Source organism: Leptonychotes weddellii, unplaced genomic scaffold (assembly GCF_054177405.1).
Source record: "Leptonychotes weddellii isolate Sample4059 unplaced genomic scaffold, ASM5417740v2 HiC_scaffold_10007, whole genome shotgun sequence".
In the NCBI taxonomy this organism is placed as follows: domain Eukaryota; kingdom Metazoa; phylum Chordata; class Mammalia; order Carnivora; family Phocidae; genus Leptonychotes; species Leptonychotes weddellii.
In genome coordinates this window covers 1-7,713 of record NW_027676383.1, presented here as the reverse complement: position 1 = coordinate 7,713, position 7,713 = coordinate 1, and the positions used below count along the sequence as shown (strand labels likewise).

General features: G+C 39.8%; 1 non-coding gene across 1 annotated transcript; it reads left to right on the top strand.

The window, feature by feature from the left end:
* Positions 1 to 7,487: 7,487 nt before the first annotated feature.
* LOC115943237 (small nucleolar RNA SNORA63) lies at positions 7,488 to 7,618 on the top strand. The gene has a single exon (XR_004077839.1). It is a non-coding gene; the product is annotated as a small nucleolar RNA SNORA63 (small nucleolar RNA).
* Positions 7,619 to 7,713: the final 95 nt, after the last annotated feature.

The following is a 7,713-nucleotide window of genomic DNA, read 5'->3' as shown; positions in this document are numbered from 1 at the left end:
TGGGAGGATGGGTTAGCCTGGTGGTGGGTATTGAGGAGGGCATATTCTGCATGGAGCACCGGGTGTTATGCACAAACAATGAATCATGGAACACTACATCTAAAACTAATGATGTAATGTATGGGGATTAACATAAGAATAAAAAAAAAAGAAGTTTGAAATATTCTTTCAATATGAACTATCAAAATGTGACAGACACACAAAGTGAGCAAATGTTGGAAAAATGGTGCTGATAGACATGCTTGTTTCAAGGTCTCCACAAAATTTCAATTTGTAAAAAGTGTCATATCTGCAAAGCAAAATAAAGCAAAGCACAGTAAAATGAGGTATGCCTCTATTTGAAGCCAAGATGTGAGCCTTAAGTATGCTCATTGCTGCTGTGTGGTTTCTTCTGAACTACCTCAGCTAGCAGAACAAGGATATACGTGTGTATACTAACCCACATATATACACATATTTATAAACTTTTTATGTGTAACCCTCTATATCACTACTAAGCTAAATATGAGTTCATACTGATGTTTTCACCTGAATCCTTTACTGCATGGGTCATTCTTGTCTCCTCCCCTTGCTTATCTGTATCTCCCACCCCAACAGTGAGAAACTGCTTCCACAACTTCACTTAATTGCTCAATCCCAGAGCACATGTACAGCAGAATGAGAAGTGTTAATCTGTACTCCCATGGGAAACAATTTCATCATCTAGAGTAGAGTGCTTATGTTGTAGTTCCTTTACCTTTATCTTATAAACTCCACTCATCTCCAAAGTTGAGTGATTTTAGTACAGCACCTCTTACCACCACACCCTTCAGTGAGGTTGTTTTATACATTTGTAATATTTACATTCTTTTTTTGGCACAGCTGCACTCCGTCTTAGGATTCTCACAACCTCCCAAATAATTTGTTTTAATTTGCATACATTAAGTTCCAGTGTATGTGTTATAAAGTTCTATGGATTTTGATAAATGCATAGTGTTATATATCCACCATTACTATATCAAACCAAAGCATTTCACTGCCCTAAAACTCACTTGTGCTTTACCTATTCAACCAGTGAGGGAGCCCACAGTCAGGATCTCTAGCTTGCAGGTAAGTAATACAGAGTTCAGAGAGGCACTGGAGGCACACTGTCTTCTCAACAGGAGAGAGAACAAGGCACAGATGTCCAGATGTCCTGCAATCCCCACCAGAGCAGGACCAAGCCAGAAGGGCATCATTGTCATCCTACCAGGAGACAGAGGGAAACAGAGGGAGGCAGCTGCTCCCAGCATGGCCTCAGCACTAACAATTACCTTGAGACCTCAATTCTCATGGGCAAGAGGAAGTCCCCTTGCAGAAATCATATAGAAATCACCTTGATTGTAGGCTTTTGAGCTTATAGACTATCAGGCTTCTCATTCATTCTGGAGACAACTGAGAAATGCTACTTCTTAGGGGAGCCCTACTTTATAGTAAAGTTAAAAATAATAAGTAATTACATGTATCATCAGATTTCTTGGTGATTATATTAGAAGAGCTAGAAAGAAAAATAATTACCATGTTGCTGAGTGTGTGTGTAATCCTGTAAAAAGAATGCATGGATGGTCATCTTCCTGCAATATCTCTCCTTAATTAGGTTACAAATAAAAGCCTCCTTTAAATGTTCCAGAGGAACACATATTTAAAAAAATGTCATGGCAGATTTTCTGCTTCATTCATTTATCGATGGACACTTGGGCTGCTTCCATAATTTGGCTATTGTAAACATATGTTTGGCTATTCATATATATATATATATATATATATATTCATTGTATTCATATATATGTATATGAAATCTTGCCAAAAATATATATAATGTATATAATAAATATATATAATATATAAACATATATATTTGGCTATTCTATTTATATATAAATATATGAAATCTTGCCATTTGCAACAACATGGATAGAGCTAGAAAGTATAATGCTAAGTGAAATAAGTCAGTCAGAGAAAGACGAATACCATATGATTTCACTCATATGTGGAATTTAAGAAACAAAACAAATGAGCAAAGGAAGAAAAAAAAAGCTAACTAATATAACACTGTATGTTAATTATACTGGAATTAAAATTAAAAATTAATTAATTAATTAATTAATTAAAAAAATAAGTAAAGGTCCTACTTTCTTCTCAGTCTTGTCAACACGTTATTGCTCATCATTTTTTTTTTATTTTAGACATTCTAGTGGGTATAAAGTAGTATCACATGGCTTTGATTTGTATTTTCCTTAAGACTAATGTATATAAGCATTAGTTCATGTTCTTCTTGGCTATTTGTATATCTTTTTGGGAGAAATGTCTTTTGCCCACTTTAATTCATTATATGTCCTCTTTATTACTAAGTTGTAAGATTTATTTTTATATTCTGGATAATAGGTCTATATCTGAAACAGTCAATCCTCATTATTCATGGGTTTTGTATTTTTAAATTTGCCTGCTTGATAAAATTATCTGTAACCCCAAAATCAATTCTCAGAGTGCTTTTGCAACTATTCACAGACATGTACAGGGAAGCAAAAACTTGAATCACCTGATGCACACATTACCAACTGAGGCCAAACAAGACAGTGCTCTGCCATCTTGTTTCGGCTTTCATACTGTAAGCAATGTCCTCTTTGTGTCTTTTTAGCACATGGCTTTTAAATATTGTGCTACTTTTTGGTGATTTTTCTGTTTCTTTTTTTAAAAAAATAGGCTTCACACCAAACGTGGGGCTTGAACTCATGACCTTGAGATCAAGAGTCACATGCTCTACCACCTGAGCCAGCCAGGTGCCCCTGTTTTATCTGTTTCAAATAGCCCCCAGTCATAGTGCTGACATGCTGTCCAGTGTCCCTAATGACATGATTTCCAGTAGTAAAGAGATTACTGAGAGTACATGGGGTGATCTAGCAATACAGGTGTGGAAAATATCACCGTTAGATACTCCTAATCAACCACCAATAACAAGCAAGGATCTGAACGACTGTGTGTATGATACTTTTGACATTTTTATCAAACTAACTAGTGTGACATTGGCTGGTTGCTCCTAATGTCATTGGACAAAGTGGGGAAAGTAACAGATGAGCTCAGGGTTTTAAAATTTCAAGCTCAAACACATGTTTTCCCTGAAAGAAACACTTATCTTCTGTAGCTGAAGGGCTGAGATTGCTGAAAATAAAACCCCAAATCTATCCCATCAGCGGCTGACTTATGACACAGATTGAGTTTCTAGCTTTACAGTGTCTATTTTTAAAGTGACAGCATTGATTGGGAAGGGATAGGACCCTGAAAGTTGGAATGTGGATTTGTGGGAAGACCCAGATGAAGCTAGGTACACTGATCCCCTAAATTCTTTTTAAAATATATTTTATTTTATTTTTTTAAAGATTTTATTTATTTATTTTTAGAGAGAGAGAGAGCGAGCATGGGGAGCGGCAGAGGGAGAGAGAGAGAGAGAGAATCTTAAGCAGACTACATCCTGAGCATGGAACCCAGTGTGGGGCTTGATCTTACCACCCTGAGCCAAAATCAAGAGCCGGACACTAAACTGACTGAGCCACCCAGAATTTAGATTCCCTAAATTCTGATGAATCTTCTTTGCCAATAGAAGAAGCCTCTCTACCCCCAGTAAAAGCATCTTCTGCATCCCCATCTGAGGAAAGTAACCCTGAAATGGCCAACCCTGAGGCAGTTGCCTTACAAGGCAATGCTGGTTCTCTTCAGGACCCACCCCTACCAGCACTCTTTTCTTCTAAACCTATACTAGACTCAAGTTCCAGCAGCCCCCAAAAGATAAAGTACAAACTGTGGCCCATGAAATGCTCTGTACTCCTAAAGAACTGCTGGAATTTTCTAACTTATACAGACAGAAGTCCATGGAATATGTGTGGGAGTGGATGTGTGGATAATGGTAGAAAAAACAAAGCTGGGTCAGGCTTGTTGGATATGAGTCCACTAAATGAAGATTCTACATTTAATATTGCAGCTCAAGGAGTTAGAAAGGGCTTTCACAGTTTGGTGGCCTTGCTGAAACATGAACCAGGTGGTCCATAGTGAGTAGGGTAAAATGCCAGACCTGCCTTTGTATACTGTAGAGGAGGGAATTTAAAGCCTTAGGGAGATTAGAATTTAGACTGTATTTGTCACTGAAGATCTATTCATCCACACTGGAAGAGTCTAGAAGAGACACATTTCACCAGGATCATGAAAATAAATTCATGAGGGGAGCCCTAACTTAACTTACTTGAAGAGCTCTGTGATTGCTCTTCACTGTAGGCCAGAGCTGATGATGGGAGCTGTGCCCACTATATTGGGAAACATACATGAAATGAGAGTAACAGAGTTGTGGGGTGGCAGCACTCTTGACCAAAGCAAGGCAGATGTGGTTACCATAATGGCCAGCAGTGTCAAAACAGTGACAGAATGGTCTGACCCATGCAAACCTATGGATTTGGTTAGCAGAATGTGTTCCTAGATGTGACATACATAGGAAACCTACTAAATTCTTACTTGATTTATACATGCAGAACTGGCCTAGGTCACATAAACAAAAGCTGAACCTGAATCATAAAAAGAGATAGGCATGGCCCCTCAATCAATTCCCAGATTTGAGGGGGTTTACAAATCCAGAGCTCTTGAAATAAGGTGAGGCCAGGTTCCCTTGAGGAAGGACTCTGATACACTTTCAGAAATATATATTGTTAATCTTTCTCCCAGCATCCTGATCTTTTATCAGGATAACTGTGATTTGAAGAAAAGGAAATACCATTCTGGGACTACAGGACACTGACTCTGAACTGAAACTAATTTCAGGAAATCCCAAATGTCACATGGTCCACCAGTCAGAGTAGGGATTTACTGAAGTCAGATGATCAATGGAATCTTAATTCAGGTATATGACATTATGTTCTCAGTGGATCTCTGAGTCCATCCTGTGGTTATTTTTTTCAGTTCTGGAATGCATAATTGGAATAAATATGCTCAGTAGCTGGCAGAATCCACATTTGTACCCTGACCTATGGAGTAAAGATTATTATGGTGGGAAAGGCCAAGTGGAAGTCACTAGAACTAACTCCAGTTAGGAAAATAGTAAACCCCAAGCAGTGCCATATTCCTGGGGAAATTTCAGAGATTAGTGCCACCATCAAGTATTTGAACAATGGAGGAGTGGTGATTCCTACCACATCCCCATTTGACTTGCCTATTTTATCTGTGCAGAAGAGAGATGGACCTTGAAGAATGACAATGGATTATTTGACATTCAGTCAGGTGGTGACTCCAATGGCAGCTGCTATCCAGATGTAGTTTTATTGCTTGAGTGAATTAACATATCCCCTGGTACCTGGTATGCATCTGGAACACACTTTATTCTCCATCCTTGTTAATAGCAACCACTAGAAGCAGTTTGCTTTCAGCTGGTAAGGCCAGCAATACACCATCACTCTCCTACCTTGGGGGAATATCAACTCTTCAGCCCTTTGCCATAATTTAGTTTGCAAGATCTTGATTGTCTTTCCCTTCCACAAGATATCACACTGACCTGTTACACTGATGACATTATGCTGATTGGACATCATCAGCTAGAAGTCTATATTACTGATAACATTATGTTGATTGGGCCTAGTGAGCAAGAAGTAACAACTACTCTAGGCTTCTGGTAAGACATTTAAGTGTCAGGGGGTAGAAAATAAATCTGACAAAAATTCAGAGTTTCATAACTCAGTGAAATTTCTATGGGCCCAGATATGTGGAGCATGTTGAGATCTCCCTTCTAAGGTGAAGGATAAGTTATGGCATCTGCCCCTCTTTCAACCAAAAAAGAGGCACAATACCTAGTGGGTCACTTTGGATTTTGGAGGCAACATATTCTTCATTTGAGTATATGTTACTTTGTCCCATTTATAGGACAAAACTGCTTTAAAAAAAACTATTCATTTTGGGGATGGGGGGCAGAACAATACAAGGCTCTGAAAAAGGTCCAGGCTGCCATGCAAGCTGCTCTTCTGCTTGTGCCATATGACCCCACAGATCCACTGGTGCTTGAAGTGTCAGCAGCAGATAGGGATGTTATTTGGAGCCTTTGACAGGCCCTCAATGGGTAACTCATAGAAAGGGCCTTAGGATTCTGGAGCAAAGCCCTGCCACTCTCTGCAAATGATTACTCCCCTTTTGCGAAACAGTTCATGGCCTGCTATCAGGTCTTACTAGAGACTAAATACTTAGCCATAGGTCACCAAGCTCCCATGCAACCTGAGCAGTCCATCATGAACTGGGTGTAATCTGATCCACCAAGTCATAAAGTTGGGTGTGCACAGCAACACTCCATCATCAAATGGAAATGATATATACATGATTGGGACTAAGCAAGCCATGAAGGCACAAGTAAGTTACATGAAGAATGACCCAAACGTCCATGATCCTTTTCCTTATTACTTTGCCGTTTCTTTCTCAGTCTGCATCTATAGTCTCCTGGGTGTCCCTTAGGATCAGCTGATAGAGAAAAAAATCTCAGCCCTGTTTTATAGATGCAGACTGTATGATATACAGGCTCCATCTCAAAGTGGACAGCTGTATTACTACAGCCTCTTTCTAGGATATCCCTGAAGGACAGTGATGAAGGGAAATACTTCAAGTCAGCAGAACTTCAGGCAGCACACCTGGTTGTTCACTTTGTTCTGAAAAAAAAAAAAAATTACCAGGCATGTGATCATATAATGATTCACAGGCTGTGGCCAATGGTTTGGCAGATGGCAGGGACTTGGAAGGAACATAACTGGAAAATTGGTAACAATGAAATCTGGGCAAGAGGTATGTGGATAGACCTCTCTAAATGGGCATAAACTGTGAAGATATCTGTACCCCATATGAATGCTCACCATAGACGACCTTAGCAGAAGATTTTAATAATCAAGTGGATAGGATGACTTTTTCTTTGGATACCAACCAGTATTGTTTCCCAGCCACCCCTATCATTGTCCAGGGGGCTCATGATGGATATAACCAAGGTGGCAGAGATAGAAGTTATGCATGGGCTCAACAACATGGATTTCCACTCACCAAGTTTGGCCTAGCTAAAGCCATGGTTGAGTACCTAATCTGCCAGCAACAGACCCAAATGCTGAACCCCAGATAAGGCACCATTCTCTGGGGTAATCAGCCAGCTACCTGGTGGCAGGTTGATTACATTGGACCATGTCCATCATGGAAGGGACAGTGTTTTTTTTTCTTACTGGAATAGACACTTATTCTGGATATGGATTTGCCTTCCCTGCATGCAGTGCTTTTGCCAAAACTACCATCTGTGTACTTTCAGAATGCTTTATCCACCTTCATGGTATTTCACACAGCGTTGCTTCTGATCAAGGAACACAAATGAAGTATGTCAACAAGACCATGTTATGGAATTCATGGTTTTACCACATTCCCTAAGCTGCTAGCTTGGTAGAATGATAGAATGGCCTTTTTAAGACTCACTTATAATGCAGGATCTAGTTACAATGTAGCTGTAAAGTGCTGCCTTGTCTTTGCCCCCTGCTCAAAATAAAGCTGTTACCTTTCTAGCCCTGTCCGCCATGGTGCTTAGCAGCCAGGGATGCATGGTCTCAGACATGTTTACCAAGTAAAACACTGACTTGAGGGGCGCCTGGGTGGCTCAGTCATTAAGCATCTGCCTTCGGCTCAGGTCATGATCCCAGGGTCCTGGGA